The following is a 22,726-nucleotide window of genomic DNA, read 5'->3' as shown; positions in this document are numbered from 1 at the left end:
GTCTGCTGAAGAGGAGAAGGGATTTGCTGTGCCTTGGACACATACTCTTTATTAAAGCAGGCAGCCAAAGCTGAGCCCAGAAGGCAGATTAAAAGTAACACTTCCACGTAGCTACTAAGCCGCCACGCTGTTGCCCGCTCCCAGCTGCTGCAGTTCTACTACCCAAAATTTCCCAGCAATTGTTTTAGCCAAAGTTGGCAACGCAGGCGAGCAGGACTGGCATTTAACAGGAAATCAGCGGGGCATACTCTTCACTCTAGTTAGGATTTCCCTGTTCATCGATAAAGCCTCAGTTACCTCGTAGTTGTTTTGCTCTTACGCTGTAGCTGTTTTGTTGTTTTATTGTAGAATTTTTGTTGTTACACCGTTGTTTTGTTGTTCTAACAATAGGAAACCAGTGTTTTAACCCTAATTTTACTATCGGTTTCATATTGTTTTACCGTCACTATGCAGTTCCCACCCTCCTCCACCTCACCCCCCATCCCCTGTTTTTATGCCCCCCCGCTTAAAGTAAACAGACTGTCTTCGCATCTGCCTTCCCTGTGTTTAACTCCTGGGCCAGAGCACGGGGCGCAGCTTTCCAGCACCCTCTGCTTGTGGGTACTTGCTTCCCCTGTTGAAACACAACTGCGTGGTTGAACGACAGTTCTTCTTCTTCTTCTTACTGTTTCTTATTACTGTTTCTGTAGTTTTCCTCCACTTTGCCTCTGCTCCGCGCAGTGCCAATTTCAGGGCAAGACTGCTGCACAAACGTGCTGCTGCGAAGGACAGTGGAGAGACAGAAACCCTGCTCTTGGTCATCCCAACAGTAATCCTAAAAGCATGGCACCTCCAGGGCCGCTTGGATTCTGCTCTGCCTCTGGCCAAATAGCTGCTTCTTGCGCAGAACCCCCAAACACTTTGCTTACGGAGGCTGATTTCATGACCACAACTGTACCATACTAGAACTGCTTTACAAACAGTGCCTTGCTGGAAACCACTAGATTCACATGTTTCTTCCTGCTTCCCCAGTCCTCATCTTGTGATGCGAGAAGAAAAATGGTGGAGGAGCAATGCCCCACCTGACAACCAAGCTGAGTTGACGGAGTTCGAGAGCCGATTCACGTTTTGGCCTCTGAGTGCAGGGCCCGAGTTTCGAGAGCTGGAGACCTTGCGGTGGCTGGGAGATGGAGACGCTGTGGTTTGTACTGAGGCGGTGTTTCCCGTGGGGAGTGTCCAGCCCAGGCCAGGGGCAGGCAGCAGGGAGCCCTTGGGGGGGAAGCTCTGGAGGCACCTCTGAGATGAGAGGACAGTGAAGAGCCAGGGCCAGGTGGGCTGCCCCATCACCAAGTGCAGCACCCGGTTTGCAGAGGGTCAAGCAGAAACGAGGTTGCGCCTCGGCAACGGCAACCAGAGGAGCCTACGCTCTCGAGCAGAGGTGGATGGGCTGAAGAGCTCCACCAGAATCTGCTCCCTTGAGCAGCCCCGTCGAGGACCTGAGCCAGCCGCAGGGCTACAGCTGTGCCCACTGCATGGCAGCACTGGCCATGGGGAACGGGAAAACCACTGGGCTGGAGATGGAGCCCTGCCTCCCACCGCGAGAGCGTGAGGGACCCTTGCAAAGCCCCTCTGCAATGGCAGCACAGCAGCAGCATCCTCCTCTGCCCCCAGCTCTCACCAGAAGGACCTGAAGGGACACGAGGGCTGCACGGTTCAATACAACACATTTGTCAGCAGCAAGGGCACCGTAGATCACAGCGGATGCTAGTGCTGGGCTGTTCCCTGAGAGCTCAGGAGGAGCCCGTGATGCCCTTCTTAGCTGGAAGGACCAAAGCTAGCTCTGCCTGCGATAAGCCCCACTCCAGTTCTGAGCACAGGTTTCCCCTGAATCTTGGGGGCGGCGCTTGGCAGCTGCTGAGATCAGAACCCTGGTCATTGGCACTCGCTTTGTTCTTTTCCGTGGGCATTCCCTGTGTGCCCCTGCTCCCTCTCTGTGTCACTGAAAGAGCTCTCTAAGACTCGGTGCGCAGTTCTAGCAAGCGGGCATCCTTTACTGCAGCACTGGGCGCAAGGGGCCACCCTGCGCATCGCCGCTGCCGAGTGCTGTGGGGGTGAGCACGCCATGGCCCCTGCTCAGTGCTGAGGATGCCTTTGGCTGCCCCAGCAGCCCTCTCTCCCTCTGGCCAGGTGAGGCCGTGCAGACAGCCCTGCCCTCCTCAGCTGGGCTGCAGGGTCTGCGCGGCAGGGCCATGGCACCGGAGATGCTCAGGGGAGCCGTGTTCTCGTGTGGTCCCCAGCATCGTCCATCCGTGGCATCGGCCAGGGGTGGCACAGGGCCGCTGGCTGTCGGGGGCACGGCTGGCCCGGGGCTGTCAGTGGCAGGCGGGTGGAACGGCGGGGCCGCTGGAACAGGGCCCCGAGCTCTAGAAGGCGGCGGCTGTCGACGTCGCGGGGCGCGGCTCCCATAGCGCGTTCCGGGCCGGTGGCCGTTGCAGAGCAGAGCGAGAGCGATGGCGCGGCCGGGCGGACGGCGCTGCCCCTGGCTCTGGCCGTCGGCGCTGCCCCTGGCGCTGCTGGTGGCGGTCACCTCCCTGCTGCAGGGATCGCTGCTGGGAGCGGCGCTGGGCGCGGGGGGTGCCTGGTGGGCGCTGCGGGCCCGCCGCCCGCCCGCCGGGCGCCTTCTGCTCCGGGGCTCTCCAGCACGGTTCCTGCCCCCCAGGCGCTCTCCCCCGCTGCGCCCGCCCCCGTACCGGGTCAGGCACAGCCTGATCGCCCGCTTTCCAACCCCTTGGGACCAGATGGTTTGGCGCATGAGGAAGCAAATGGCCAGTAACAGCAGAGCGGCCACTGGGATCGGGCAGGGTGTGAGCTCCCCGACCCGCGGCAACCGCCTTGGGTGAGCGGGGCAGTGGGATGTGGGTGGGGTAAGGACACGGGTGGCGCAGGGAAACAGGTGGGGTAAGGACACGGGTGGCAGTAGACGCTCCTTGTCAGGGGCCCGGGGGGCACAGGGGCCCTGGTCGTCAGGGATGGAGGTGGCACAGGGACACGGGTGGGATACAGAGGCGGGTGGCACAGGGACATAGGTTGGATACAGAGGCGGGTGGCACAGGGACATAGGTTGGATACAGAGGCAGGTGGCACAGGGACATAGGTTGGATACAGAGGCAGGTGGCACAGGGACATAGGTTGTGAGGGCTGCGGGTGGCACAGGGCACGGGTGAGGTAAGGACACGGGTGGCCTTGCGATGGTGGGGCCGGGCCCCTACTGCTGCCCTTGGCGCTGCCCGGCGTGGTGCTGCAGGGGTGGCTGCTGGGAGCAGGGCGTCCTCGTGTGCGATGCGATCCTGCCAGCCCGCATCGCTCCTGTCTTCGTGTGGCCCGCACGCCAAAATGGCCTCTCCAGTGGCTCAACCGCAGGAACCATCCGTGCTGAGAGTACCGTCCCGCCGCTACTGCCTCTGGTGAGCTTGGGAGGAGGGTGGAATCGGATCTTCCTGCCGCTCACAGTGCTCTGGCCGTTTTCCTCTAGCAAAGCTGCACCGCAGACCGTGCGCCAGCGGCACCCGCTGCCACAGGACCGCAGCCCTGAGGACCTTTCCGTCCCGGTACGCTGGCACAGTCAGATGCCCAGGGGCTCTCCACGGGCCCAACGCCCAGCACCGCTGCGCGGCCCCCGGCCCAGCGCGGAGCTCTTTGCCTGTGCCCACTCTGCCCTGGCCAGTCTGCAGGGGGGACACAGCCAGGGGAAAGGACAAAATCTCTTTGCTGTGCTGGCACCTTCCCAGCTGGAGGCAGCAGCACGGCTGCGAGCCCTGTGTTCCCGCTTTGACACGGGTCTCCTCAGCACCTGCTGAGCTGTAAGAACACACTGCTCACATCCTGGGCTGGGCTTGCAGATGTGAGAGTGGGATGGAGTCGCGGCTGATGGAGCCCTGCAGCTGTGCAGGGAAAGGTTTCACCCAGGGTGGGTCAGGAGGGAAGGGTTTGCTCTGGCCGGGCCAGCAGCGTCCTCCCTCCCCGTCGCCTGGGCCAGTAAAGAGCCTGGAGGCTGCTTGCTCCCAGCGTGGGTTCAGTTTGGGGTGCGCAGGCTTCGCCCTCCACGGACATTGCAGGGGGGAGTTGAGCAATGCTGAAGCAAGAGAGGCTCTGGGCTCGGCAGCCAGCCCCTGGGAGATGGGATTTCCTCTGTGGTGAGCAGGAGAAAGGGAGGCTGTGCTCCCCTGACCCAAATTAGTTACTCCTGGTCTCTTTCCACATTCCAATAGAAGAGAATATGCGTGAGGGAGGCCCCACGTTCCGGAAAAGGGCCCTGCTGCCAGGTGCCACTTTGGATAGGAAGGTAACGTACTGCTCATCCATCCGGTGCCTGCTTGTCAATGCCAGCCGGGAGGAAAGCAGTCGCCTTCCCAGGCGAGGCGGTGCCCAAGGCCTGCTCTCCACCGGAGCTGGGATATTCCAGGCCCGTGAGACATGGCTGCTGGGTCAGCCGGTGGTGGGGAAGCCCCCTTGCTCTGTATAGCAGCATGGCTGCAGCGGTGCCGTTGCCGTGTGGCACTGGCACGTCCTGTCCCGGCCTGGCGCTGACCCTAAGTGGCTCTCTCCCACTTGCACAGAGAATGGGAATTGCGGCGACGAGAAGAGAGCCCTCCAGGGACAGCGAACAAGGCTGTGCAGACCGAGGAGGGTGAGCGTAGGTGGGGCCCGGCTCTGTGCCGGGCTTGGATGGGCCACTGGTGCGGGGCTGCTCGGATGCCAGGCGGAGCTGATTCCAACACTCCCTCAGCTGAAAGAGAGAGGAAAGCCCGTGTGCCCGTCGCGGAGAGGGTCCCGTGGCACAGTGCGAGATGTGGCCACGTGTGGCACCTTGTGGGGTTTGTGGTTCGGGTGGGCAGCGTGCAAGGAGCGTCCGTGGAGGTGGGAAGGGGCCGCTGGGCCGTGGAGCCCCAGCAGGCTCTTGTGAGAGCTTCCCCACGCATCTCTTGTGGCCAGCTGCTGCCCCAGGGCATCGCAGCCCTGGCCTGGCCTTCAGGCCGTGTCCCTGGCTCTGCCCTCCAGGGTGGGCATCCAGAGAGGAGTGGGAAGGGACAGCGCCCTTGGTGCGGGCCGAACGCCCCTGCTGGGAGCTGCTCCTGACTCGTCTCCTCCTGTAGCTGTCGAGAGGCCTGAGGAGGAGCAGCAGCAGTCCCGGAGCCCATCACCTTCGCCGGGGAAAGGAAGGCCACGCAGGAGGAGCATCTGCCTGCTGGTGCCCGGCGAGACCCACCCGCTGGTGCTGGTAGGTCGCTGTCTCGCAGCCTCTTTTGCCCTCCTCTGGGGCAGAACGTGCTCAGTGCAGCTCCTGCAGGGCTGGGGCAGGCTGAGCTGCCTGCCTTGGGGCAGGAGCTCTCTGCGGTGGCTGTGGCAGAACCACGGCTTCATGGGCCTGGCACAGGCCTGCTTCCACACCTCCTTCAGAGCGGCTCTGCCGGCTGCCCGGACAAGGAACTAAGCTACTGCTCTCTCTTGGCAGTACCCTGACCTTAACCCAGTGTACTCCACCACCGAGCTGATCCTGAAGGAGGAGGCGGAGGCAGCGTTGCAGCGCTCTCAGCGGCTCTTGGGACCTAGGGCTGGTAAGGGCAGACTGGGAACGCCAAGGGCACGGCAAGGCGGAGAAAGCCACGGCCCGCGCTGGCAGGGCAGTGGGTGCCTGTGCAGCGCAGGCTGAGGAAGCTCCTGGGCCAGTGCTGCCTGCTCCTCGGCTCTGATGCTCTTAGAGACTTGTGAGGACTCGGGAGGGAGACCTCGTGTCCTGCAGGCCCCAGGGTGCTGGGCGAGGTTGCCCAGGGCCGGAGCTGCGAGCTCTTCGTGCCGGGAGGCTCTGCTAAGGGGTAGTCCCATGCGGCAAGCTGTGGGTCCTGATTTCTCGCTCGCTCCCAGCAGCCATCCCCCGGCGCTGCTCAGCCACCAGCCGCACACGGGCAGCGAGCATGACCACAGCGTCGGTGGATTCTGGGCAAGACGTTTCCACCACCGCCGGCCCTACTGACACCACCCAGCCCAGAAGCGGGAGCGTGCCCGTGTTGCCAGGTGAGTCGGGGTGGACGGGGCTTCTGCGGGGCTGAAGGGCAGGGTCAGATGCAGGCAGCGGCTTTCCTGCCGGACCTGGCTGAGCTGCCCGGGCTCAGCAGCCCTGAGGGGCTGGTGCTGGGGCTGTGCAGAGCCTTGCCGTGCAAAGGGAGGGTGCTTCCGTCACTCGCTGCCCCAGTCCCCAGCCCTGGGGGGTGGAGGGCAGTCTGAAATGCCGCTCCTCGCCCCCTCTGGGTGCACTGGATGCACCGGCTCCTGCGGGTGCTGCCGGCTCCCTAGAGCCAGGCTCTTCCTCCTCTGCCGACCCCGGCTCACTGTGGTGGGTTGCTTTCCAGGGACTCCTGCGCCCACCTATGACCCGCGGCCCTCAGGCTTTGGGCGACACGCCGCTTCTTCTGGTAAGGACGGAGTTGGTGCTTCAGGAGCTGATGGGTCACGTTGTTCCCTTGGGCTGGGGGATGGCGGAAGGGTCAGGCTGTGCCGTAGGAGCCGGCTCGGGTGGTGGCTCCTGGGCTCCAGGGATGCAAAACCTTCCATTCCGCCAGCGATAGGGATGGTTGTAGCCCCGGTGCCAGCTCAGAGTGCGGCTGCAGAGACCTGAGCAACATTTGTGCTTCCAGGTTCGTCCGAACGCGCAAGATCCAAGGACAGAGCCTGCAAGCGGCACAAGGCATGGATCCGTCATTTCTGCAATAAGTAATGGCCAGTGCTGCTGGCCCCCACCCGCGGGGGCTCCGGTCCAGAGCAGCCCCGAGGCGGGCCCGCAGTGCTGGGGCCAGCCCCCGTTTGTGCTGCTGGCAAGAAGCTGTGTTGGGTGGCATCGCCTGGGGTGGGACAGGGGGAACTCTTCCTACTGGAAGAGCTCCCCAGCCAAGGCTGATGAACCTCTGTGCGTCCGTGCAGAGTTTCCGTCCTGGCTTTATTTTGCCACGTTCCCTAAGGTGTGAACTTTTGCTCCAGCCCTGGCAGCCTCTCCCTCCCCTTCTTACGGCCTTTCCCGTGCTGGGGTGCTCTGGAGCCACCGAGGGAGCCCAGAGCGGATTGGGCTCCTCCCCTCCCCACATCCCAGTTGGTTTTCATTTGTGCCTCATCCCCACCCCTTTGGCATTTACCAGCTCCGGGGACCTGCGGTGCTGTCTCCCCTGGTGCCGTTCGGTGGGAGCGGGGCAGAGGCTGCTGGAGCCGGGGGTCACCCGAGAGCTGCTCCCCCCTGCCCGTGGGGTCCTCACCACCCCCAGGAGGGCTTCGCTGCTGGCTCTTTTACTCTCTGAGCCCTGTAATTGTGTGTCTTGGGTGCAGCCTGAATTACCCAAAACCCCACCAATAAGGGAACGTTCCTTAATGAAACCACGCTTTGTTTTTATGTTGGGGCTGTTACAGCACCTCCTGCCTCCTAAATTGCGCTGTACATGGCTGTGACTAAACCTGTTCTCTCTGGGTTTTTTCTTCCCGAAGGAGGAGGACCACAGAGATGCCAAGGCGCCTTTTGGGCCACCAGAGGCAAAACGTCGGCGTCTCTGACCTTTGTTGAAGACTTTTATTGTTCAATGTTTGTTCTGCAGTTGTTCTAATGTACTTGTTATGCTGTTCTTGTTTTGTTCTTACACTCTTGTTGTTTTGCTGTTTTATTGTAGCCCTTTTTATTGTACCGTTGGTCTGTTGTTGTTCTAACAATAGTAAACCTGTATTTTTACCGTAATTTTACCAGCATTTTAGCTTTTTTTTACTATCAATATACAATTTCCACCCGCCCTACTACATCCCCCACCCCACTACATCCCCCTGCCCCCCCCCCCCCGTTGTTATGTCCCCCACTTAAAATAAACAGACTGTGTTCACACCTGCCTTCTCTGTGTTTGATTCCGGGACCAGGGCACAGGTGCCGCTTTCCAGCACCCTCTGCTTGAGCCATCACTAAGTGTCCCCTCTGACTGAAGATGCTCCCCATGGTGCTGCAGCACCCAGTCTGTAGAAGGTCAAGGACAGAGAAGTGCCTTGGCAACGGCAACCAGAGGAGTCTTTACGCTCTTGAGCAGAGGCGGATGGGCTGAACGAAACACCTGGGGTGCTCCCCGGGCCCAGGGATGGCCGCGGCATCCTCTGTAGGGCTGGGAGAGGGCAGGTGGGGAGGCTGGGGGCAAGGCGCAGGCAGGATGGAGCAGCCGCAGGCTGCACATGCCAGAGCTCCTGCCCTTGCGTGACCTGTTCCTTTCAGTCACCTGAAATAGCTCAGGGGATGGCTCCCCTGATGGTGCACCTGGGCTGTCCCCATGGTGATGGCTGTGCCCCCCTTCTTCTCCCATCCCTGCCATCATTAGGTGTGTGTTTGTGGCTTCTGCAGCCACTGGCTCATTTTGCCAGGTCAGGTGATGCCACCTTGGTCCACCAAGCGCATTCAATATGCCCTGAGCCTTGATTAGATCTCTTTTGACAGGTATCTGGATTGGCTCTTGCAAAAGGATATGTCCCTTGCTTAGCGTGTTGAAATAGAGCTGCTGAGGCTTATTCCTGTGTTTACCTTGAAGAAAAATTAGCTTTTTTTCCCCCCAACGTTTTTTAAAGGGAATCTGAACTCTGAGAACCTCTGGGCTTTGAATAAACCATTGAATCAGCTCTGAGAGAAATGTGTGCCTGGGGGGAGGTAGTTTATTCCTGGCTTCTGGAATATAAAAGCTTTCAGATATTTGTTAAGTTGAGAAATTTGTCAAGAACCCCCCAGGAAATCCTCCCGAGGAAGAGCTGGCTCTTCCCTCTCCCCTTTCTGTGAACTTGACAGTGTCTGCTGAAGAGGAGAAGGGATTTGCTGTGCCTTGGACACATACTCTTTATTAAAGCAGGCAGCCAAAGCTGAGCCCAGAAGGCAGATTAAAAGTAACACTTCCACGTAGCTACTAAGCCGCCACGCTGTTGCCCGCTCCCAGCTGCTGCAGTTCTACTACCCAAAATTTCCCAGCAATTGTTTTAGCCAAAGTTGGCAACGCAGGCGAGCAGGACTGGCATTTAACAGGAAATCAGCGGGGCATACTCTTCACTCTAGTTAGGATTTCCCTGTTCATCGATAAAGCCTCAGTTACCTCGTAGTTGTTTTGCTCTTACGCTGTAGCTGTTTTGTTGTTTTATTGTAGAATTTTTGTTGTTACACCGTTGTTTTGTTGTTCTAACAATAGGAAACCAGTGTTTTAACCCTAATTTTACTATCGGTTTCATATTGTTTTACCGTCACTATGCAGTTCCCACCCTCCTCCACCTCACCCCCCATCCCCTGTTTTTATGCCCCCCCGCTTAAAGTAAACAGACTGTCTTCGCATCTGCCTTCCCTGTGTTTAACTCCCGGGCCAGAGCACGGGGCGCAGCTTTCCAGCACCCTCTGCTTGTGGGTACTTGCTTCCCCTGTTGAAACACAACTGCGTGGTTGAACGACAGTTCTTCTTCTTCTTCTTACTGTTTCTTATTACTGTTTCTGTAGTTTTCCTCCACTTTGCCTCTGCTCCGCGCAGTGCCAATTTCAGGGCAAGACTGCTGCACAAACGTGCTGCTGCGAAGGACAGTGGAGAGACAGAAACCCTGCTCTTGGTCATCCCAACAGTAATCCTAAAAGCATGGCACCTCCAGGGCCGCTTGGATTCTGCTCTGCCTCTGGCCAAATAGCTGCTTCTTGCGCAGAACCCCCAAACACTTTGCTTACGGAGGCTGATTTCATGACCACAACTGTACCATACTAGAACTGCTTTACAAACAGTGCCTTGCTGGAAACCACTAGATTCACATGTTTCTTCCTGCTTCCCCAGTCCTCATCTTGTGATGCGAGAAGAAAAATGGTGGAGGAGCAATGCCCCACCTGACAACCAAGCTGAGTTGACGGAGTTCGAGAGCCGATTCACGTTTTGGCCTCTGAGTGCAGGGCCCGAGTTTCGAGAGCTGGAGACCTTGCGGTGGCTGGGAGATGGAGACGCTGTGGTTTGTACTGAGGCGGTGTTTCCCGTGGGGAGTGTCCAGCCCAGGCCAGGGGCAGGCAGCAGGGAGCCCTTGGGGGGGAAGCTCTGGAGGCACCTCTGAGATGAGAGGACAGTGAAGAGCCAGGGCCAGGTGGGCTGCCCCATCACCAAGTGCAGCACCCGGTTTGCAGAGGGTCAAGCAGAAACGAGGTTGCGCCTCGGCAACGGCAACCAGAGGAGCCTACGCTCTCGAGCAGAGGTGGATGGGCTGAAGAGCTCCACCAGAATCTGCTCCCTTGAGCAGCCCCGTCGAGGACCTGAGCCAGCCGCAGGGCTACAGCTGTGCCCACTGCATGGCAGCACTGGCCATGGGGAACGGGAAAACCACTGGGCTGGAGATGGAGCCCTGCCTCCCACCGCGAGAGCGTGAGGGACCCTTGCAAAGCCCCTCTGCAATGGCAGCACAGCAGCAGCATCCTCCTCTGCCCCCAGCTCTCACCAGAAGGACCTGAAGGGACACGAGGGCTGCACGGTTCAATACAACACATTTGTCAGCAGCAAGGGCACCGTAGATCACAGCGGATGCTAGTGCTGGGCTGTTCCCTGAGAGCTCAGGAGGAGCCCGTGATGCCCTTCTTAGCTGGAAGGACCAAAGCTAGCTCTGCCTGCGATAAGCCCCACTCCAGTTCTGAGCACAGGTTTCCCCTGAATCTTGGGGGCGGCGCTTGGCAGCTGCTGAGATCAGAACCCTGGTCATTGGCACTCGCTTTGTTCTTTTCCGTGGGCATTCCCTGTGTGCCCCTGCTCCCTCTCTGTGTCACTGAAAGAGCTCTCTAAGACTCGGTGCGCAGTTCTAGCAAGCGGGCATCCTTTACTGCAGCACTGGGCGCAAGGGGCCACCCTGCGCATCGCCGCTGCCGAGTGCTGTGGGGGTGAGCACGCCATGGCCCCTGCTCAGTGCTGAGGATGCCTTTGGCTGCCCCAGCAGCCCTCTCTCCCTCTGGCCAGGTGAGGCCGTGCAGACAGCCCTGCCCTCCTCAGCTGGGCTGCAGGGTCTGCGCGGCAGGGCCATGGCACCGGAGATGCTCAGGGGAGCCGTGTTCTCGTGTGGTCCCCAGCATCGTCCATCCGTGGCATCGGCCAGGGGTGGCACAGGGCCGCTGGCTGTCGGGGGCACGGCTGGCCCAGGGCTGTCAGTGGCAGGCGGGTGGAACGGCGGGGCCGCTGGAACAGGGCCCCGAGCTCTAGAAGGCGGCGGCTGTCGACGTCGCGGGGCGCGGCTCCCATAGCGCGTTCCGGGCCGGTGGCCGTTGCAGAGCAGAGCGAGAGCGATGGCGCGGCCGGGCGGACGGCGCTGCCCCTGGCTCTGGCCGTCGGCGCTGCCCCTGGCGCTGCTGGTGGCGGTCACCTCCCTGCTGCAGGGATCGCTGCTGGGAGCGGCGCTGGGCGCGGGGGGTGCCTGGTGGGCGCTGCGGGCCCGCCGCCCGCCCGCCGGGCGCCTTCTGCTCCGGGGCTCTCCAGCACGGTTCCTGCCCCCCAGGCGCTCTCCCCCGCTGCGCCCGCCCCCGTACCGGGTCAGGCACAGCCTGATCGCCCGCTTTCCAACCCCTTGGGACCAGATGGTTTGGCGCATGAGGAAGCAAATGGCCAGTAACAGCAGAGCGGCCACTGGGATCGGGCAGGGTGTGAGCTCCCCGACCCGCGGCAACCGCCTTGGGTGAGCGGGGCAGTGGGATGTGGGTGGGGTAAGGACACGGGTGGCGCAGGGAAACAGGTGGGGTAAGGACACGGGTGGCAGTAGACGCTCCTTGTCAGGGGCCCGGGGGGCACAGGGGCCCTGGTCGTCAGGGATGGAGGTGGCACAGGGACACGGGTGGGATACAGAGGCGGGTGGCACAGGGACATAGGTTGGATACAGAGGCGGGTGGCACAGGGACATAGGTTGGATACAGAGGCAGGTGGCACAGGGACATAGGCTGTGAGGGCTGCGGGTGGCGCAGGGCACGGGTGAGGTAAGGACACGGGTGGCCTTGCGATGGTGGGGCCGGGCCCCTACTGCTGCCCTTGGCGCTGCCCGGCGTGGTGCTGCAGGGGTGGCTGCTGGGAGCAGGGGGTCCTCGTGTGCGATGCGATCCTGCCAGCCCGCATCGCTCCTGTCTTCGTGTGGCCCGCACGCCAAAATGGCCTCTCCAGTGGCTCAACCGCAGGAACCATCCGTGCTGAGAGTACCGTCCCGCCGCTACTGCCTCTGGTGAGCTTGGGAGGAGGGTGGAATCGGATCTTCCTGCCGCTCACAGTGCTCTGGCCGTTTTCCTCTAGCAAAGCTGCACCGCAGACCGTGCGCCAGCGGCACCCGCTGCCACAGGACCGCAGCCCTGAGGACCTTTCCGTCCCGGTACGCTGGCACAGTCAGATGCCCAGGGGCTCTCCACGGGCCCAACGCCCAGCACCGCTGCGCGGCCCCCGGCCCAGCGCGGAGCTCTTTGCCTGAGCCCACTCTGCCCTGGCCAGTCTGCAGGGGGGACACAGCCAGGGGAAAGGACAAAATCTCTTTGCTGTGCTGGCACCTTCCCAGCTGGAGGCAGCAGCACGGCTGCGAGCCCTGTGTTCCCGCTTTGACACGGGTCTCCTCAGCACCTGCTGAGCTGTAAGAACACACTGCTCACATCCTGGGCTGGGCTTGCAGATGTGAGAGTGGGATGGAGTCGCGGCTGATGGAGCCCTGCAGCTGTGCAGGGAAAGGTTTCACCCAGGGTGGGTCAGGAGGGAAGGGTTTGCTCTGGCCGGGCCAGCAGCGTCCTCCCTCCCCGTCGCCTGGGCCAGTAAAGAGCCTGGAGGCTGCTTGCTCCCAGCGTGGGTTCAGTTTGGGGTGCGCAGGCTTCGCCCTCCACGGACATTGCAGGGGGGAGTTGAGCAATGCTGAAGCAAGAGAGGCTCTGGGCTCGGCAGCCAGCCCCTGGGAGATGGGATTTCCTCTGTGGTGAGCAGGAGAAAGGGAGGCTGTGCTCCCCTGACCCAAATTAGTTACTCCTGGTCTCTTTCCACATTCCAATAGAAGAGGATATGCGTGAGGGAGGCCCCACATTCCGGCAAAGGGCCCTGCTGCCAGGTGCCACTTTGGATAGGAAGGTAACGTACTGCTCATCCATCCGGTGCCTGCTTGTCAATGCCAGCCGGGAGGAAAGCAGTCGCCTTCCCAGGCGAGGCGGTGCCCAAGGCCTGCTCTCCACCGGAGCTGGGATATTCCAGGCCCGTGAGACATGGCTGCTGGGTCACCCGGTGGTGGGGAAGCCCCCTTGCTGTGTATAGCAGCATGGCTGCAGCGGTGCCGTTGCCGTGTGGCACTGGCACGTCCTGTCCCGGCCTGGCGCTGACCCTAAGTGGCTCTCTCCCACTTGCACAGAGAATGGGAATTGCGGCGACGAGAAGAGAGCCCTCCAGGGACAGCGAACAAGGCTGTGCAGACCGAGGAGGGTGAGCGTAGGTGGGGCCCGGCTCTGTGCCGGGCTTGGATGGGCCACTGGTGCGGGGCTGCTCGGATGCCAGGCGGAGCTGATTCCAACACTCCCTCAGCTGAAAGAGAGAGGAAAGCCCGTGTGCCCGTCGCGGAGAGGGTCCCGTGGCACAGTGCGAGATGTGGCCACGTGTGGCACCTTGTGGGGTTTGTGGTTCGGGTGGGCAGCGTGCAAGGAGCGTCCGTGGAGGTGGGAAGGGGCCGCTGGGCCGTGGAGCCCCAGCAGGCTCTTGTGAGAGCTTCCCCACGCATCTCTTGTGGCCAGCTGCTGCCCCAGGGCATCGCAGCCCTGGCCTGGCCTTCAGGCCGTGTCCCTGGCTCTGCCCTCCAGGGTGGGCATCCAGAGAGGAGTGGGAAGGGACAGCGCCCTTGGTGCGGGCCGAACGCCCCTGCTGGGAGCTGCTCCTGACTCGTCTCCTCCTGTAGCTGTCGAGAGGCCTGAGGAGGAGCAGCAGCAGTCCCGGAGCCCAGCACCTTCGCCGGGGAAAGGAAGGCCACGCAGGAGGAGCATCTGCCTGCTGGTGCCCGGCGAGACCCACCCGCTGGTGCTGGTAGGTCGCTGTCTCGCAGCCTCTTTTGCCCTCCTCTGGGGCAGAACGTGCTCAGTGCAGCTCCTGCAGGGCTGGGGCAGGCTGAGCTGCCTGCCTTGGGGCAGGAGCTCTCTGCGGTGGCTGTGGCAGAACCACGGCTTCATGGGCCTGGCACAGGCCTGCTTCCACACCTCCTTCAGAGCGGCTCTGCCGGCTGCCCGGACAAGGAACTAAGCTACTGCTCTCTCTTGGCAGTACCCTGACCTTAACCCAGTGTACTCCACCACCGAGCTGATCCTGAAGGAGGAGGCGGAGGCAGCGTTGCAGCGCTCTCAGCGGCTCTTGGGACCTAGGGCTGGTAAGGGCAGACTGGGAACACCAAGGGCACGGCAAGGGGGAGAAAGCCACGGCCCGCGCTGGCAGGGCAGTGGGTGCCTGTGCAGCGCAGGCTGAGGAAGCTCCTGGGCCAGTGCTGCCTGCTCCTCGGCTCTGATGCTCTTAGAGACTTGTGAGGACTCGGGAGGGAGACCTCGTGTCCTGCAGGCCCCAGGGTGCTGGGCGAGGTTGCCCAGGGCCGGAGCTGCGAGCTCTTCGTGCCGGGAGGCTCTGCTAAGGGGTAGTCCCATGCGGCAAGCTGTGGGTCCTGATTTCTCGCTCGCTCCCAGCAGCCATCCCCCGGCGCTGCTCAGGCACCAGCCGCACACAGGAAGCGAGCATGACCACAGCGTCGGTGGATTCTGGGCAAGACGTTTCCACCACCGCCGGCCCTACTGACACCACCCAGCCCAGAAGCGGGAGCGTGCCCGTGTTGCCAGGTGAGTCGGGGTGGACGGGGCTTCTGCGGGGCTGAAGGGCAGGGTCAGATGCAGGCAGCGGCTTTCCTGCCGGACCTGGCTGAGCTGCCCGGGCTCAGCAGCCCTGAGGGGCTGGTGCTGGGGCTGTGCAGAGCCTTGCCGTGCAAAGGGAGGGTGCTTCCGTCACTCGCTGCCCCAGTCCCCAGCCCTGGGGGGTGGAGGGCAGTCTGAAATTCCGCTCCTCGCCCCCTCTGGGTGCACTGGATGCACCGGCTCCTGCGGGTGCTGCCGGCTCCCTAGAGCCAGGCTCTTCCTCCTCTGCCGACCCCGGCTCACTGTGGTGGGTTGCTTTCCAGGGACTCCTGCGCCCACCTATGACCCGCGGCCCTCAGGCTTTGGGCGACACGCCGCTTCTTCTGGTAAGGACGGAGTTGGTGCTTCAGGAGCTGATGGGTCGCGTTGTTCCCTTGGGCTGGGGGATGGCGGAAGGGTCAGGCTGTGCCGTAGGAGCCGGCTCGGGTGGTGGCTCCTGGGCTCCAGGGATGCAAAACCTTCCATTCCGCCAGCGATAGGGATGGTTGTAGCCCCGGTGCCAGCTCAGAGTGCGGCTGCAGAGACCTGAGCAACATTTGTGCTTCCAGGTTCGTCCGAACGCGCAAGATCCAAGGACAGAGCCTGCAAGCGGCACAAGGCATGGATCCGTCATTTCTGCAATAAGTAATGGCCAGTGCTGCTGGCCCCCACCCGCGGGGGCTCCGGTCCAGAGCAGCCCCGAGGCGGGCCCGCAGTGCTGGGGCCAGCCCCCGTTTGTGCTGCTGGCAAGAAGCTGTGTTGGGTGGCATCGCCTGGGGTGGGACAGGGGGAACTCTTCCTACTGGAAGAGCTCCCCAGCCAAGGCTGATGAACCTCTGTGCGTCCGTGCAGAGTTTCCGTCCTGGCTTTATTTTGCCACGTTCCCTAAGGTGTGAACTTTTGCTCCAGCCCTGGCAGCCTCTCCCTTCCCTTCTTACGGCCTTTCCCGTGCTGGGGTGCTCTGGAGCCACCGAGGGAGCCCAGAGCGGATTGGGCTCCTCCCCTCCCCACATCCCAGTTGGTTTTCATTTGTGCCTCATCCCCACCCCTTTGGCATTTACCAGCTCCGGGGACCTGCGGTGCTGTCTCCCCTGGTGCCGTTCGGTGGGAGCGGGGCAGAGGCTGCTGGAGCCGGGGGTCACCCGAGAGCTGCTCCCCCCTGCCCGTGGGGTCCTCACCACCCCCAGGAGGGCTTCGCTGCTGGCTCTTTTACTCTCTGAGCCCTGTAATTGTGTGTCTTGGGTGCAGCCTGAATTACCCAAAACCCCACCAATAAGGGAACGTTCCTTAATGAAACCACGCTTTGTTTTTATGTTGGGGCTGTTACAGCACCTCCTGCCTCCTAAATTGCGCTGTACATGGCTGTGACTAAACCTGTTCTCTCTGGGTTTTTTCTTCCCGAAGGAGGAGGACCACAGAGATGCCAAGGCGCCTTTTGGGCCACCAGAGGCAAAACGTCGGCGTCTCTGACCTTTGTTGAAGACTTTTATTGTTCAATGTTTGTTCTGCAGTTGTTCTAATGTACTTGTTATGCTGTTCTTGTTTTGTTCTTACACTCTTGTTGTTTTGCTGTTTTATTGTAGCCCTTTTTATTGTACCGTTGGTCTGTTGTTGTTCTAACAATAGTAAACCTGTATTTTTACCGTAATTTTACCAGCATTTTAGCTTTTTTTTACTATCAATATACAATTTCCACCCGCCCTACTACATCCCCCACCCCACTACATCCCCCTGCCCCCCCCCCCCCCCGTTGTTATGTCCCCCACTTAAAATAAACAGACTGTGTTCACACCTGCCTTCTCTGTGTTTGATTCCGGGACCAGGGCACAGGTGCCGCTTTCCAGCACCCTCTGCTTGAGCCATCACTAAGTGTCCCCTCTGACTGAAGATGCTCCCCATGGTGCTGCAGCACCCAGTCTGTAGAAGGTCAAGGACAGAGAAGTGCCTTGGCAACGGCAACCAGAGGAGTCTTTACGCTCTTGAGCAGAGGCGGATGGGCTGAACGAAACACCTGGGGTGCTCCCCGGGCCCAGGGATGGCCGCGGCATCCTCTGTAGGGCTGGGAGAGGGCAGGTGGGGAGGCTGGGGGCAAGGCGCAGGCAGGATGGAGCAGCCGCAGGCTGCACATGCCAGAGCTCCTGCCCTTGCGTGACCTGTTCCTTTCAGTCACCTGAAATAGCTCAGGGGATGGCTCCCCTGATGGTGCACCTGGGCTGTCCCCATGGTGATGGCTGTGCCCCCCTTCTTCTCCCATCCCTGCCATCATTAGGTGTGTGTTTGTGGCTTCTGCAGCCACTGGCTCATTTTGCCAGGTCAGGTGATGCCACCTTGGTCCACCAAGCGCATTCAATATGCCCTGAGCCTTGATTAGATCTCTTTTGACAGGTATCTGGATTGGCTCTTGCAAAAGGATATGTCCCTTGCTTAGCGTGTTGAAATAGAGCTGCTGAGGCTTATTCCTGTGTTTACCTTGAAGAAAAATTAGCTTTTTTTCCCCCCAACGTTTTTTAAAGGGAATCTGAACTCTGAGAACCTCTGGGCTTTGAATAAACCATTGAATCAGCTCTGAGAGAAATGTGTGCCTGGGGGGAGGTAGTTTATTCCTGGCTTCTGGAATATAAAAGCTTTCAGATATTTGTTAAGTTGAGAAATTTGTCAAGAACCCCCCAGGAAATCCTCCCGAGGAAGAGCTGGCTCTTCCCTCTCCCCTTTCTGTGAACTTGACAGTGTCTGCTGAAGAGGAGAAGGGATTTGCTGTGCCTTGGACACATACTCTTTATTAAAGCAGGCAGCCAAAGCTGAGCCCAGAAGGCAGATTAAAAGTAACACTTCCACCTAGCTACTAAGCCGCCACGCTGTTGCCCGCTCCCAGCTGCTGCAGTTCTACTACCCAAAATTTCCCAGCAATTGTTTTAGCCAAAGTTGGCAACGCAGGCGAGCAGGACTGGCATTTAACAGGAAATCAGCGGGGCATACTCTTCACTCTAGTTAGGATTTCCCTGTTCATCGATAAAGCCTCAGTTACCTCGTAGTTGTTTTGCTCTTACGCTGTAGCTGTTTTGTTGTTTTATTGTAGAATTTTTGTTGTTACACCGTTGTTTTGTTGTTCTAACAATAGGAAACCAGTGTTTTAACCCTAATTTTACTATCGGTTTCGTATTTTTTTACCGTCACTATGCAGTTCCCACCCTCCTCCACCTCACCCCCCATCCCCTGTTTTTATGCCCCCCCGCTTAAAGTAAACAGACTGTCTTCGCATCTGCCTTCCCTGTGTTTAACTCCCGGGCCAGAGCACGGGGCGCAGCTTTCCAGCACCCTCTGCTTGTGGGTACTTGCTTCCCCTGTTGAAACACAACTGCGTGGTTGAACGACAGTTCTTCTTCTTCTTCTTACTGTTTCTTATTACTGTTTCTGTAGTTTTCCTCCACTTTGCCTCTGCTCCGCGCAGTGCCAATTTCAGGGCAAGACTGCTGCACAAACGTGCTGCTGCGAAGGACAGTGGAGAGACAGAAACCCTGCTCTTGGTCATCCCAACAGTAATCCTAAAAGCATGGCACCTCCAGGGCCGCTTGGATTCTGCTCTGCCTCTGGCCAAATAGCTGCTTCTTGCGCAGAACCCCCAAACACTTGCTTACGGAGGCTGATTTCATGACCACAACTGTACCATACTAGAACTGCTTTACAAACAGTGCCTTGCTGGAAACCACTAGATTCACATGTTTCTTCCTGCTTCCCCAGTCCTCATCTTGTGATGCGAGAAGAAAAATGGTGGAGGAGCAATGCCCCACCTGACAACCAAGCTGAGTTGACGGAGTTCGAGAGCCGATTCACGTTTTGGCCTCTGAGTGCAGGGCCCGAGTTTCGAGAGCTGGAGACCTTGCGGTGGCTGGGAGATGGAGACGCTGTGGTTTGTACTGAGGCGGTGTTTCCCGTGGGGAGTGTCCAGCCCAGGCCAGGGGCAGGCAGCAGGGAGCCCTTGGGGGGGAAGCTCTGGAGGCACCTCTGAGATGAGAGGACAGTGAAGAGCCAGGGCCAGGTGGGCTGCCCCATCACCAAGTGCAGCACCCGGTTTGCAGAGGGTCAAGTAGAAACGAGGTTGCGCCTCGGCAACGGCAACCAGAGGAGCCTACGCTCTCGAGCAGAGGTGGATGGGCTGAAGAGCTCCACCAGAATCTGCTCCCTTGAGCAGCCCCGTCGAGGACCTGAGCCAGCCGCAGTGCTACAGCTGTGCCCACTGCATGGCAGCACTGGCCATGGGGAACGGGAAAACCACTGGGCTGGAGATGGAGCCCTGCCTCCCACCGCGAGAGCGTGAGGGACCCTTGCAAAGCCCCTCTGCAATGGCAGCACAGCAGCAGCATCCTCCTCGGCCCCCAGCTCTCACCAGAAGGACCTGAAGGGACACGAGGGCTGCACGGTTCAATACAACACATTTGTCAGCAGCAAGGGCACCGTAGATCACAGCGGATGCTAGTGCTGGGCTGTCCCCTGAGAGCTCAGGAGGAGCCCGTGATGCCCTTCTTAGCTGGAAGGACCAAAGCTAGCTCTGCCTGCGATAAGCCCCACTCCAGTTCTGAGCACAGGTTTCCCCTGAATCTCGGGGGCGGCGCTTGGCAGCTGCTGAGATCAGAACCCTGGTCATTGGCACTCGCTTTGTTCTTTTCCGTGGGCATTCCCTGTGTGCCCCTGCTCCCTCTCTGTGTCACTGAAAGAGCTCTCTAAGACTCGGTGTGCAGTTCTAGCAAGCGGGCATCCTTTACTGCAGCGCTGGGTGCAAGGGGCCACCCTGCGCATCGCCGCTGCCGAGTGCTGTGGGGGTGAGCACGCCATGGCCCCTGCTCAGTGCTGAGGATGCCTTTGGCTGCCCCGGCAGCCCTCTCTCCCTCTGGCCAGGTGAGGCCGTGCAGACAGCCCTGCCCTCCTCAGCTGGGCTGCAGGGTCCGCGCGGCAGGGCCATGGCACCGGAGATGCTCAGGGGAGCCGTGTTCTCGTGTGGTCCCCGGCATCGTCCATCCGTGGCATCGGCCAGGGGTGGCACAGGGCCGCTGGCTGTCGGGGGCACGGCTGGCCCAGGGCTGTCAGTGGCAGGCGGGTGGAACGGCGGGGCCGCTGGAACAGGGCCCCGAGCTCTAGAAGGCGGCGGCTGTCGACGTTGCGGTGCGTGGCTCCCATAGCGCGTTCCGGGCCGGTGGCCGTTGCAGAGCAGAGCGAGAGCGATGGCGCGGCCGGGCGGACGGCGCTGCCCCTGGCTCTGGCCGTCGGCGCTGCCCCTGGCGCTGCTGGTGGCGGTCACCTCCCTGCTGCAGGGATCGCTGCTGGGAGCGGCGCTGGGCGCGGGGGGTGCCTGGTGGGCGCTGCGGGCCCGCCGCCCGCCCGCCGGGCGCCTTCTGCTCCGGGGCTCTCCAGCACGGTTCCTGCCCCCCAGGCGCTCTCCCCCGCTGCGCCCGCCCCCGTACCGGGTCAGGCACAGCCTGATCGCCCGCTTTCCAACCCCCTGGGACCAGATGGTTTGGCGCATGAGGAAGCAAATGGCCAGTAACAGCAGAGCGGCCACTGGGATCGGGCAGGGTGTGAGCTCCCCGACCCGCGGCAACCGCCTTGGGTGAGCGGGGCAGTGGGATGTGGGTGGGGTAAGGACACGGGTGGCGCAGGGAAACAGGTGGGGTAAGGACACGGGTGGCAGTAGACGCTCCTTGTCAGGGGCCCGGGGGGCACAGGGGCCCTGGTCGTCAGGGATGGAGGTGGCACAGGGACACGGGTGGGATACAGAGGCGGGTGGCACAGGGACATAGGTTGGATACAGAGGCGGGTGGCACAGGGACATAGGTTGGATACAGAGGCAGGTGGCACAGGGACATAGGTTGTGAGGGCTGCGGGTGGCACAGGGCACGGGTGAGGTAAGGACACGGGTGGCCTTGCGATGGTGGGGCCGGGCCCCTACTGCTGCCCTTGGCGCTGCCCGGCGTGGTGCTGCAGGGGTGGCTGCTGGGAGCAGGGCGTCCTCGTGTGCGATGCGATCCTGCCAGCCCGCATCGCTCCTGTCTTCGTGTGGCCCGCACGCCAAAATGGCCTCTCCAGTGGCTCAACCGCAGGAACCATCCGTGCTGAGAGTACCGTCCCGCCGCTACTGCCTCTGGTGAGCTTGGGAGGAGGGTGGAATCGGATCTTCCTGCCGCTCACAGTGCTCTGGCCGTTTTCCTCTAGCAAAGCTGCACCGCAGACCGTGCGCCAGCGGCACCCGCTGCCACAGGACCGCAGCCCTGAGGACCTTTCCGTCCCGGTACGCTGGCACAGTCAGATGCCCAGGGGCTCTCCACGGGCCCAACGCCCAGCACCGCTGCGCGGCCCCCGGCCCAGCGCGGAGCTCTTTGCCTGTGCCCACTCTGCCCTGGCCAGTCTGCAGGGGGGACACAGCCAGGGGAAAGGACAAAATCTCTTTGCTGTGCTGGCACCTTCCCAGCTGGAGGCAGCAGCACGGCTGCGAGCCCTGTGTTCCCGCTTTGACACGGGTCTCCTCAGCACCTGCTGAGCTGTAAGAACACACTGCTCACATCCTGGGCTGGGCTTGCAGATGTGAGAGTGGGATGGAGTCGCGGCTGATGGAGCCCTGCAGCTGCACAGGGAAAGGTTTCACCCAGGGTGGGTCAGGAGGGAAGGGTTTGCTCTGGCCGGGCCAGCAGCGTCCTCCCTCCCCGTCGCCTGGGCCAGTAAAGAGCCTGGAGGCTGCTTGCTCCCAGCGTGGGTTCAGTTTGGGGTGCGCAGGCTTCGCCCTCCACGGACATTGCAGGGGGGAGTTGAGCAATGCTGAAGCAAGAGAGGCTCTGGGCTCGGCAGCCAGCCCCTGGGAGATGGGATTTCCTCTGTGGTGAGCAGGAGAAAGGGAGGCTGTGCTCCCCTGACCCAAATTAGTTACTCCTGGTCTCTTTCCACATTCCAATAGAAGAGGATAAGCGTGAGGGAGGCCCCACATTCCGGAAAAGGGCCCTGCTGCCAGGTGCCACTTTGGATAGGAAGGTAACGTACTGCTCATCCATCCGGTGCCTGCTTGTCAATGCCAGCCGGGAGGAAAGCAGTCGCCTTCCCAGGCGAGGCGGTGCCCAAGGCCTGCTCTCCACCGGAGCTGGGATATTCCAGGCCCGTGAGACATGGCTGCTGGGTCAGCCGGTGGTGGGGAAGCCCCCTTGCTGTGTATAGCAGCATGGCTGCAGCGGTGCCGTTGCCGTGTGGCACTGGCACGTCCTGTCCCGGCCTGGCGCTGACCCTAAGTGGCTCTCTCCCACTTGCACAGAGAATGGGAATTGCGGCGACCAGAAGAGAGCCCTCCAGGGACAGCGAACAAGGCTGTGCAGACCGAGGAGGGTGAGCGTAGGTGGGGCCCGGCTCTGTGCCGGGCTTGGATGGGCCACTGGTGCGGGGCTGCTCGGATGCCAGGCGGAGCTGATTCCAACACTCCCTCAGCTGAAAGAGAGAGGAAAGCCCGTGTGCCCGTCGCGGAGAGGGTCCCGTGGCACAGTGCGAGATGTGGCCACGTGTGGCACCTTGTGGGGTTTGTGGTTCGGGTGGGCAGCGTGCAAGGAGCGTCCGTGGAGGTGGGAAGGGGCCGCTGGGCCGTGGAGCCCCAGCAGGCTCTTGTGAGAGCTTCCCCACGCATCTCTTGTGGCCAGCTGCTGCCCCAGGGCATCGCAGCCCTGGCCTGGCCTTCAGGCCGTGTCCCTGGCTCTGCCCTCCAGGGTGGGCATCCAGAGAGGAGTGGGAAGGGACAGCGCCCTTGGTGCGGGCCGAACGCCCCTGCTGGGAGCTGCTCCTGACTCGTCTCCTCCTGTAGCTGTC

General features: G+C 61.1%; 1 long non-coding RNA gene across 1 annotated transcript; it reads left to right on the top strand.

The window, feature by feature from the left end:
* The first annotated feature begins 5,959 nt into the window (after nt 1-5,959).
* LOC136018464 (uncharacterized) lies at nt 5,960-7,889 on the top strand. The gene is made up of 4 exons (XR_010614427.1): nt 5,960-6,051; nt 6,387-6,449; nt 6,672-6,721; nt 7,507-7,889. It is a non-coding gene; the product is annotated as an uncharacterized LOC136018464 (long non-coding RNA).
* Nucleotides 7,890-22,726: the final 14,837 nt, after the last annotated feature.

This window comes from Lathamus discolor, chromosome 7 (genome assembly GCF_037157495.1).
Source record: "Lathamus discolor isolate bLatDis1 chromosome 7, bLatDis1.hap1, whole genome shotgun sequence".
NCBI lineage: Eukaryota > Metazoa > Chordata > Aves > Psittaciformes > Psittacidae > Lathamus > Lathamus discolor.
This window is presented reverse-complemented; position numbering and strand designations above follow the sequence as displayed.